The sequence below is a fragment of the Phalacrocorax carbo genome, chromosome 3 (genome assembly GCF_963921805.1).
Source record: "Phalacrocorax carbo chromosome 3, bPhaCar2.1, whole genome shotgun sequence".
Lineage (NCBI taxonomy): Eukaryota > Metazoa > Chordata > Aves > Suliformes > Phalacrocoracidae > Phalacrocorax > Phalacrocorax carbo.
Window position 1 is genome coordinate 24759499 of NC_087515.1, and position 12438 is coordinate 24771936.

The window sequence follows — 12438 nt, forward strand, 5'->3', positions numbered from 1 at the left end:
ACATAGCTCTACATCAAATTCATTGCTATATCCTGATTCAGGAAAGCAGCTTTATCAAGGAAAGGACTTAAACAGGTGTTTGCAGTTAATTAAAGGCCACCTTTGAACAGAGGTGAGTTAAGCATGTGCTTGCGTGCTTTTGCTCGTGACCTGTGAAGAAGACTATAGTTACAGCTGGCATTAAGATAGGAAATGAGGAACGTCTTGCTCTATAACGAGATTTCTTTTTCTACCTGGTTACCGCGTCTGTGAAATCTGGGCTCTTTGGAATTCAGTGGCAGAACTCCAGATGATTTGAGGGGGTTAGTATATCATCTGCTATACATCTTCTGAGCCTTGCAAAGCAGATTAAAAAAAACCCCACTTCTTCCCTTCCAAAATCTTTTATCCCTAATAAAGAAACAAACATTTTAAAAGTGTGCCTTTCTTATGTCCAGTTTTGATCTTTCCTTTCTAGGTTAGTTATTTTGCTTTCTTACTATCAAGCCTTTCATTTGATCCAGTGGCATTTAGCAGCCTGCAACTGCTTCATAACTTCTGGCACAATTAACTGTGCAGCCAATATCTAAATGTTTTTAATGAACATGCTTTTTTTTTGGCGGGGGGGGACAGGCGGACGGACGGACTTAAGAGCATTTCCTGGCTGCTTGGGTTACCACTTTGTCTGCTTATGGTGCAACTAGTATTTTCTTAAAATTTGCAGGTAGGCAGGCAAAATAGTTGCTCTAGTCAGCTGTGAAGTTAATACTAATAAGGCATTAGTTAGAGCTGATACCTTATTCAGCCAGTGCTCAAGTGGATCCTACTAGAAAAATCACCACCATATTAATCATTAAAGGAAAAAAGTCAGAAAAAATGTGGCGTTATTCAGTTTTGCACACAGTGCGGCTCTCTGCTGGAAAAATAGTCACGATTCAACAGCGATTGGAAAATTCTGTAAACATGGAATTCACGGAATGAAAGAATATCTTTGCAGCTGATTAGTTGGTAACATTTTTTATTATTACTGAAGGAAATTATCCTTCATACAGCATTTTTAATAAATCATATTGTTAAGCTCTGCCTTATATTATCTTTAGAAAGAACTTGAGATCTCTAGCTCTAATCTTGGCCGCTCTTGGACCTGTCACAATGAGTATCCATGAATCAATGGGTGTTTGCTGAGGACAGGCACTGAGAGAGGTGTATGCTAATTACTGTGGTGCCCCCTCCACCTATCTACAATATCAGGTCCTGCCAGAGAACCTGGCATCAAAGTTGGCTATTTGGGGGCAGGGATTTCCACTGTCACTGTAGGATGTTGGATTTCATTGGTGTAGGATTTCTAAAGGTCTCTTGCTGGAAGAAGGTCACTCAGGTCCTTAGAGGCAAGTCCCTAAAAGTCCCTACAAGAACAGCTAATACTGTAGGGAAATCATAAATGTGCATGTTCTGGCATTTGAAAAGTCAGTTCAAAACTAGTTGAACAAGTGCAGCTCTAAATCGTGTGAGGCTGCAAAACACCCCTCTGCAATGCTGCCGAAGGAGAAATGCCCTTTGGTGGCATATTTTGCCCCAATAAATGGGGACCTGCTGGTACACCTCTTATCTCCTGGGAGCTCAGTGCTACATCAAGGGCACACAGTGCAAAGATCTGATTTCAGTCCCAGGGACTGATCTAGGCAATGCGAGACCTTAGTACAAGAACAGTATTGGCTCAGAAGAGGAAGATCCCCAGGCAAATTGGAATGAAAGCCGTCACACCAGCTGTGTATACACAAAACTTACAGGGTGGTTCCTGGAGCTGCCATGAGCACAGGATATGGCACATCCTATCATCTCTGCTCTGCAAGACAGGTCTGCCTGCAGCATGGCAAACAGCCTGGTGGCACAGGACTAGCAGGGCATGCTTGGGCATGGGGGCCCCTGTGCAACACGTTCATGGGCTCCCGCTCTGACCCAGCACCAACAGGTCTGATTGGGAGGGCAGCCTCAGGCTCATCCTCAGCTGGCAACCCAGGCACACCTGGGGTTTCCAGCCAGCTCGTCTACCTGCACATCTCTGCTGCCCTTGCTGCCACAACACACACCAGGCAAGAACTGCATCCATCTGTCTTGATGACACAAAGTCTTTTTCATGTAAAGTCCTTCAAGTGGCTAAGCTCTAGCATGCTTATCATTTTACTGTTTAATAGATACTAACTGTATCAGCTTGAGATGGATTAATTTCCCTTTATTAAACAAATGGATATATCTGTGTAAAAATGGTGTCAAAACACCATTTGCTGCTTGAAGTGTTTTCTTTAGATTCCATTTAGGTCTGTAGGTGCTGTTAATACCTGTTCATCAGCCACTAGTCAAGCTCATGACAAAGACTGCCCTTTTTAAGCTGCAGATACTTAGAAAGAAGCCATTCTAGCAAATGATGTGATATCACTAATGCCATCTTACTAAAAGCAAGTTTGCACGCACTATAAACATTTTCTGCAGATAACCATTTTGAGACTTGTTTGAAAAGCATCTTTGCCCAGAGCAGAAGTTACATTTTTTCAGTCCTGATTATTAACATTGCCTCTCCCCAGGGCTGATGCTGTGATTTGGAATATGCTGCTATCCCAGCTCAGACCTGCTGGACACTGCTTCTTTCTGCATGCACCAAATGTGGCCTTCACATAAAGATGGAGAGGGACATGAAGGTCTGTGCTATGTCTCATCACCTGTTTTCAAGGATCAATTGTATCTGGTGTTCATCAAATCATATCCCAAGACAGTAAGCATAAACATATTAACTTTATGTTCTGTAACTAAATCTATTAATTTTCAGAACTGCCTTACATGGAGGCCATTTTGTGGTCATCGAAAGCTGGTCCAACTAAAAGCTGGTGCCAAAAAGGGCACATTTCCCCTTCAGAAATTACCTTCCTGCCCCCAACCAGGCCTCGGATCTAGCTATCAGGGCATGTGATGCCATGAGGGGCATCGGGTCTGCCTGCCACTGCAACCAAAACCAAATTCTTTTTCTTCAGCTTTAGTATTCAGCCAGTTCAGCAAGTTAATCCTATTTACCTAGGGCTGCAGGATTGCTAGAGCTGACACATAGGACCATGTGATTAGGGCAGGGGAAAGCGTGTGACCATATGCTGGCAACAGGCCATAGTTGCTGATGCCCATCATGAAACCACAGCCTCAAATGGACAATAAAGGAGGGATTCATGCCTGGGAATTGGTAGCTGACACACATCTTCAGATCATAAGTCTCCCTTTAGAGTCAGCGGAGATCTAATCAGCTGTGTCAGGGAGCTGCAATGTGGTTTATCTCCTCCTATAGTAGTATGTACTTAATTAGATGAATCCCATCCTTAGAGTGCCCATTTCTGTCCTTGACTGTAAAGAAAGCCTGGTGTGAATAGCTCAGAGATTAGGTCAATGGCTAATGAGGCGACTCCTGCCCCCAAATGTTAGTTCTACCTCTTATAAAACAAGGGTTTTTCTTATTCGTACATTAAAGCGTGAGTTCTTTAATGCCACAAACTGAATAATGTCAGAAGGAAGAGTAGAATCCAGTGGCCAGACCTGCTAATGCTAATGCTTATACCAATATACTAGAAATGTGCTGTTCGAAGCTGTGTCTCCAAGCTAAAAGTCACAGGCAGAGAGGAGGTGTTTTGATTTAATCGATCCTAGGCAGCCAACAGTTCCCTCAGAAGCAAATAGAGTGGTGGCTGCTTTTGGAAAGCAGGTCACTTACGTAGGTGATTAAGCATGGAGAAGCCTCACTTCAAGCATGAGTTTTCAAAAAACCTTCGTCTAATTCTTACAAGCTAATTCTATACAGTTCATTATGAACGGCTATTTGCATAGCAAAATAACAACTGTGAACACTGCTTCTTGAAAGCTTTATTTGTGTTGTCCTGCTTTATATCTAGCCAGATGTTTCTGTCTTAATGTTTGGGAAAACGAAAATTCACAATAGCATGGGTGGATTAAATGATGTACCACAGTAGCTGCAGAGCCAATGGAGGGAACCTCTTTCTACCACTGCTAACATGACAAAGCAAATATTAAATACAGCAGTTTCCATGGCTGTCCCAGGAAGGACTCACCCATCAAGTGTCCAAGTAATCTCTTTGTGAAATACATGCTCCATCTCTCTTATTGACTAACAATGTATATTATATGGTTAGTTAACAGTGAGAATAAAGGCCTTTTTCCTGCTGGATGGCAAGTCTTGTGCAAAAAGCTGCAGTTAAACTGCATATACCTTAGGATCATGAGCAGTGCCAACTACAGTTTTAGGAATACGCTTATTCAGTTTTTTGTTAGACACATGTAATAGACATACTTTTTGCCTTTGCTATTTAGATAAACCAGAGACTGTTTCTTGGAAATTCTCCTCTAGGAAAATATTCTCCTTGTAAAAAAGGGAATATGTAAATAAGCAAAATATGTGCTTATTTGATGAGCAGCATCACAGCACATCAGTGTTGTTAATGCACTGGTACATGCATGTTATATCACTGTAACGATATAAAATCACTATAAGCACTATCAAAATATATATATATGTAGACACTAACTGTTAAAAATCAATTAATTAGTAGATCTTTTCAAGCTGGTCTTCAGAGCTTCTATACTTGTTAATAATGATGTTAATAATTAGACACCTTTATGTCTAATCCTAAGTAGGAAAAATGTTTCCCACATGACATTTTGGATTAATGGAGACTTGATTGCAGCCTATAAGCCCACAGAAAGGCAGCTGATAGTGTTTGAGTGTTCATGTTTCCTTATGCATTCGTAACAGGCTGCGCACACACAGTCCTCCATGGGAGGCAACCATACCAGTGGATTGCCCTCCAGGACACTCTGTGTGGGTGTACAAGAAATCGGGTGTGCACGTGTGCAGCCCCTCCCGAAATGTTTAGTATGGCGGCATGCAGGCAGCACGTAGGCTGGGAAGTGTTGCAAGAGGGAAAGGAGGAGCTGCTTGATCTCTGTCATTATAATTCAGCATGGTCATATGCAGTGCTTTCCCAGCATTGACTCTGGCCTGATCTAGCAGTCGAGGCAGCCTGGCAGTGCTGCACGGCCCAGCGCTTCACACTGGGGCATGTAGTGGGAATAAGTCTTCTCTATATTGAGGTATTTCATCCTAGCCCCACATACCGTAGTGTCCTCCTGACCTCCTTATCCTCTCTCTCACCCCCTGTAGCTGTGTCACACAGCCTGTTTGTGCTGGTCAGGATGATAACACAGGTCCCCGCATATGGACATCCCTCACTGGCAGCCAAAACCCAACAGTTTGCATACCAGTTAATCCAGCCATGGGTGAATGTTGATCCTGTATCACGTTCAGGCTACAAAAAGCCTCCTTGGGGTTGCCCCAAAGGCAGGGCCAGGGGCAGCAAAGAGGTCTGCAGGCAGCGCTGAGTCCTGGGCCCCAGCCAGGCGCTCAGCCTTCAGTGCTGCCTGCCCTGGGCAGAGCGCAACCAGTTACAGAGCTTGGAGCTCAGTGCCCTATCTTCTGACTGACATAACCCAGTGTAACCCCAAACTTGGAGGTAGCTCAGTTTTATGTTTCTGTATTATCTGCTCCACCCAGCAAGGGAACCCTGCACGATCTGTCCCTCTGTGGTGCCAGGATAGCACGTGTGCTTGGGGACCCCCCCGCCCACAGCAAGCTGACAGGAGCAGCAGCGCTGTGACCAGCTCCTCATACTCACTCCTGTACAGCTGTTTATCTGGAAGAGATGGAGCCCTTAAAGGGGAATGGTTGCTTCCAGCTTTTCCTTTCAAGGCTGCCAGCACAGCCTTTGGGTGTGCCTGAGTGCCATGATCTGCAACGACTGCACACAGCCTGCTGAAGCCACCTCAGGTGGCAAAGCAGCTAATAATTAAACCTACTTTTTCAGTTTTACTGCTGGAGAAATGCTTCTGTAGCAAAGCATTAAGGAGAATACAATGCTTCTTTACATCAAAAGAATATCCAGATACCCAAGGTAAATATTGGCCTGCATTTCACATGCTAATTTCTGTGCTGCTATTTACTTCCCCTGCCAGTTTCAGTGAGATCAGTGAGTTCTTCAGCCCTCTTAAAAATTCTCAGGGCTGTTCCTTTTAAAGTGAAAAGGGGAAATAGTTGCATTTCCAAGATGGTCTCGGGGAAATTTCAAATTACTACAACTATAGCATAAAGTGTGCACAGGCATCTATTTGTGCACAGTCTTGGCAGTTACGAATAGGGTCATCTTCCCTCTAATGACATGTGTGCACACAGAATAGATGCAGTTCAGGAGGAAGGTTAAAAGCAAGGATCCTCGCTTTCCTAAGTCCTGGGAATACACTGTTGGCTGCTTGGCGCTAGAGACTAGTACACTGGTCAAACAGACAAAGTAATATCCTGGGGTTTATTTCTTCCAGTAAAAAAACCCAGTGTGACTGAAAAATGCAAAGGAAATGGAGCAGGCAGACAAGATGGAGCAGAGACAGCAAGAGGGGGGAAAAATCAAAAGCAAATAATAGGCAGTTAGTTTTACTAAATCCAAAGTTCTTGGCTCCTTCTGCCAGCCTCACTTGATTGTTAGATGGTGGGAGCAGTTTCTACAGGTTTCTCTTTAGCTAAAATGACTTATTATTTGTAACAGACATAAGCATATAACTTTATAAAAACATTCATCTTCAGGAAGTAATAAAACACTTGCTCAGTTTAAAGCTTGTCCTCAAGTGTTTTTGCTGGATGGGCGTTATACTCATGTGGCTTTATTCCACTGAATCATCCCCAGGGAGAGCAGAAATGAGGGGTGGTGGGGAAGGAGGTTTGGAAATAACTAAACACTCTAAATCAAAAAGGCAGGACTTTGTACGCAACCCAGGCCACAACAGCATCAATGGCTCCCGCAGGGCCAGGATTCCTCCTGCATTTACAATCGAATGACAAAGCCTAATAATCTTCCCCTATCTTTGCATACTTCAGCAACTTTCCTCCGTTGTTTGCAAACCTCTCAGTTCATCAGTGTCTGATGTATGGCAGATGTCTTCCAGAGCTGCTGAGCACCCACACTATCATCCTGATGTCACCCAGGCTTGGATCATAAAAGACTTGTCAGCAGGGGGAATGCTCAGCATTTATCTGGAGCTTGTAGCAAGACAATTCATAATGGGATATATTTTGCCAAAAAGGACAGGTGTCTCTGGGAATTCCATGTCCTTCACAGATGCTCTAAGGGTGATGGAGGAAAAAACTACTGATAACCTCAAGGACAAGTTCTCAAGTCGTTGCTTAAAGGTTGATCATTAGGAACTGTAGCACTGATATGACTTTAAACCCTGACTCAGTGATTTGCACATCAAGGACTCCTGCCTAAACTGTGTAGTGTCTTCTTGAAATCTAGTCAGCAGTGGTGGGAAGGTTTCAGGTCATGGGGAAACCACCTCATTCCCCAGTATCTTAGCCCTGCAGTCTGGCTATGCGCTGCCTGCCAGTGTCTTCTGGCAAAAGCAGCCACAATCACTCAGGTCCAGGTATTGGGAATGTTTCAGAAGTAGATAAATAAAACATTAATGAGGCTCAATATGAGAGAAAATCCAGAAGTAATGTGCTGCAAAGAGATGACCTAGCTGAACAACAGCTGAAGGGATCAATGGGCTTTTAATTATATTTGGCCCAAATTTTGCAAAAGAATTTCCCCATAACTCACAGAGGAAGAAGTGATTGTGAAATGGGCCCTAAATGAGAATTCTCATTTATAACACATACCTTGCAAAAACAATTACATGGAAATCCTTTGTTTCCAACAATGCTGAATTAGGGTTAATGTTTCTACCTTCGTAGGCAGATGACAATGAAACCCCAAGCAGCTGTAAATAAACTACTGTTGTTTAAACAGCCACTCTCACTCCCATGCCAAAGGAGGATTAGCTCAGACAAAATGAAAAAAGGGGAAAAGATATTAAATATTATAATTTGGTACCTCCTCAGTAATCTGTATACAATTACCTAAATTATTCTTCCTCTTTTTCAAAGAAGTAACCACTTCCTAACACAAATAAGCAAGAGTGACACTAATCTGAGCAACCTCAGTGAGAAAGCAGAGCACCAAGAACATATAGAGACAGCCTCCCTCTGTTAATTCAGAGTGAACTTCCTCTCCTGTGAAGGAAGTAAGTCAGGCTACTGGACTGTCAATCAGAAGGATGATATTAAATTAATTAATAAAATTAGAAGGGCAGAGATTTCCAGTTTACCTAGTGGTCTGCATTAGTGTGCTGTGAAGGACCCAATAGTTGTTCAAAGACAATATGTCAGCACGGGTTTGTTTCTACCAGCTACATGTTCAAAACAAATTAAAAACCTCACTCACTGCCAGGTGATGCAAGTCCTGAGTTTCCTTAGAATAACTCCCAGGGTGAGAAATGTCTAGTATTCTTTTCATGCATTTATTCTTATTTATTATTTACCAAGGGCAAGAAGGGACCTCACTGGTAATCAGGGGACTTAAATGTGTTGCCTGTGGTTAGGGACATGTGGTGCTGAGACTGAGTACATGGCCTGTTTCTCAGCACTCCTGAGGCTGAAACAGGACAGAATGATTTACAGCATGATAAGTAAGTAGTTCCCCTGGCATTAAAGAAATGAGCAGCTACCATTCTTCCAGGCCAAGGCACCAGGGAGAATAAGCCTGTAAGTGGGGGAAGAGGCTAATTATTTTGTGTTTGCTTACTAAAAAGAAGAGTAGAAGACAATTCTGTGTTTCCATATGTTGAAAGCTGTCCCTACCATTGCAAAGATTTTATTTCATTCAGTGTTTTTCTTGTTGATGCTTCTGATTTTCTGTAAGAGAACAATTGGTGTGTTTACTATAGGATCACTAAAAATATGTTTTCACAGCCTGGTACTGTGGGATACTGGATTAGGACTAAAGTTTACAGCATCTGTGGTAGTACATGTTTGTATGATAATAAATCCACGCAAAACATACACCTTTTTCTCCAACTTTGTACCAATGCCAATTGGTTATGTACAGTATATCTTTACATGTCCACTAATAACTCCAAAGCCATGAAGAGTTAAATAGGATTATGCAGCATGTACAGATCTCAGGGTGCTTCACCACAGCACAGTGATTTCTTCAATCCCACTTTATAAAGGTAATATTTTTTTTGAGAAAGTTGGCCCTTTGCCCAAGCTGAAGCTGTAGAGAAACAGCTTGATAAGGGGTGTGGGGGCAGGGCCTGGAGCAAACCTTTAGAAACAACTTCCATTTCTGACAGGAAGTTTTGCATGCTACTGAGGCGATGCAGATATGGCAGGCCACTAGGAAACACTGCAAATCATTGCAATAATGCTGAGCTTAGAATTGACCTCTGTAGCAAGTGCTATTTCACTTCCAGAAAATGTCTTTGAAGATGGATTCTAAACGGTAAAAAAACAGCACTAGAAAAAGCAAGTGGCCATTGGAACAGCTGGTCAATTTGAGCCAGGCTCTATGATTTTATGTAAGAAGTTACTCAGAGCCAGATTTGAAAACAAAACTCATGGTTACTCCCTGGCATGAACTCAGGGCTGAGTTCCCTGGCTGGACTTTGCCATTCACTTGAGCTCATTCCCTGGAGCAGAAGCAGAGGACCACGCTTCCAAGGCCGTGATTAACTTACCACTTCTTGCCAACGTTTAACTGTCTGGTTTGCATCCACAGCCATGCCAGCAGCAAGTGCAAATTAGCAGCAGTTACAAGATGAGTCTGCCATGGATTCTTTTAGCCAGAACGTGAGACAGCAAAATGAAACAGGGAAAGAGGTTAAAACCACGCACAAATGAAGACTGTGGTTGTACATACAGCCTCTGAAACAAGGTTGCTAGGGCTCTGCCCTGAACTTAGGCAATGCAGGGTCTAGTTTTCAGTCCTTTACTTAATACCGTAACTAGAAAATATATTTTCACACCCTTTCGATAATACATGGACCTCTACTGAATGTAGCGTTGCACAGAGGTGAGGTCCCCCTGTAGCCTCCAATTTCATCTTAACACCTAAAGCACTGAGACAGGAGTTTGACTTTGAAGAAGAGTGGGAAATTTAGAGCATGGAATTTTACTCCTTGCATCTTACACAGAGATTTAGTGACATAGTCTTGTTTGCTTACCTGTATTCATCGCACTGCTGACCTGTGACCATCACATTGCTGAAGCTGACTGAATTAAAATTTGTGAAAAATGATCTTACACCTGAAAAGGGTGAGGCTCCTGCCTGCCTTACGGGCAGATAGATCCCTTTGAGTACATCACACAGCAGCAGTTCTCTGGTCACACTTGTCCCTCTAGAAACTGGCACAATGATGAGAAGATTTTCCTAGCTTTCAGTTCACCTGGGGAGAAATATTTAAAATGTGCCTTAAAGGTAAGTCTGTAGTAATTCTCATAAAAATATGTTATTTTCCCAATCAGCTGAATACTTCCTTGATGACATCATTTTCTTTAATGCTAATGCTTCCTCCTGCTTTTAGTTGCAACCACAAATTACTTATAATCCAGTGCAAGCTAATTACGTGGATCATTGCCATAGGAGGTATTTGCTTCACCTCCCAGGAAATCATTATCTGTCATGATCTGCCATTTGCCCTGATGGCTTTGTTTATGTTATCATCCAGGTCTCAGAAAGTCCATATTATCTTTCCCTAGTGGCATCTAAAGATTGATTAGTGGTAGTCAGAGAAGACTTTACGTGGCAATAAGCTCTCAAGTTGGTCAGTGACTTTAACACTTGCATTTGTCAGGAAGGATTTTCTAAACTTCCTGGATGACCTAAATAGCCATCCAGCTCTAGGGTCACTGGAGTATTCCCTGATGGTCTAGGAGGAGCTGAGAGGTCACGTAGATAATATTGCTTCTATTTGCAGTTGGATAGTAAAAACACATTATGAGCAGAAAAAAAAAGCATTCACTGTTCCCTACACTACATACAACTCCAGAGAGGTCTGTGCAGTACCCAAGCTTGCCCAAGGGCTATTGATGTGACTTCTTGTCAAGGAAGGTCCGATTTGGTAGAAGCCAAGATTGAGAGTTCTGCCTAAAGTGGCTTGTCTTCACTTCTGTTGAGGAAGATATATTGTTTTTTCCTGCTGTACCTTTGGCAATGATCTTCCTCCCCAAATAGCAAACAAGTGTAAGTATTTACAAATGCCTAGTATATCTAATGCTGATGAAGTTGACGTCCAGCCAAGGGTTCACTGAATCTGAAGGAAAGCTTGTCATTGGCTTTACTGGGCTTCAGTTGTGTCCTTGGGACTTTGACTGACACAAACATGTGCAAAATTTGTATTATGCATAAGCTTGCTTCTGCTGACCTTACAAGAGCAGGACCTGCTAAAAGAGCTGACTAAATAGTAAAAAAGTATTTAGCAGCTATCTTTGGAAATAAAAAAGTTTTTCAGATTAGTATGAATAATGGGAAAAAAATTACTAGCTCTAGCCAAGTATTCAAGCACCTGCTGAGTAACTGCCATATTCCTCATAAATCTGCATGTTGCATTAATTTTACCACAAAAAACTACATGTGACAGTTGATAGTGGAAGCTGCATTGTTGGTTATTACTCGCTGCGTGTCATGTCCAAGTCAGACTTTCAGTTGCCGAGGAAGCAGACGAAATGCATTGAGACCAATAATATATTTATAGTAGAGAACAATGCAGTAGTAACTGGGCCCATAAATTACCTCTGCTCAAACGAGGTAGCCCAGAAACAAGCATCATCCATTAGTCAAAAATTAAACCAGTCAAATATGAAAGTTAATTAAGCCAAAAGTTTTCATAAATATGTTTTCTTACCCAGAAAGTGCCTATGTTGGAAAATAAAGACTATCTAGAGCTAGCTAATTCTAGATATCTGTGTAACCTTTCTTCTCCCTTCATATCATAAAACTCTAGCATGAATCCATTTTGTAGAATACAAAGGATTTTTTTTCCAACAAAGCTTCATCCTTTCATGGCAGCTGAGCCTCAGAAGTGCACTTTGCCTTCAAAATAATACGTCACATAAAGGCGCTGTTGCCTCAAGTGTAGTAACTTCTCAGTATTGCTGATCTGGCTGAAAGCAAGATTAAATGGAAAAGCAGTTTGTTATCATACTGTTATCAATATGTGGCGTTACCCTATCAGTCTGTGGAGCTTTTTAAAGTTGTAAAGATTAATATTTAACTTTCAGCTAACTTTTAAGGTAAATAAATAAATAAAACTCACTTCTAATACCTGATGTGGATTATACTCTGTGTAGCCTTAATTAGGCCACAGTCTTCCACGGTGCTAGAATGGCTATTAAGCAGGCTCCCAGTGCAGGCTTCAGCTTCTATGCCCAATACACCAGCTTTATAGATACTAGGATTCCTCTGGCTTCACACAAGTTACACAAGGGAAGAATAAGACAAAGACATGGCCCAAAGGCAGTCACTGTGTCATTACTGGGTCGAG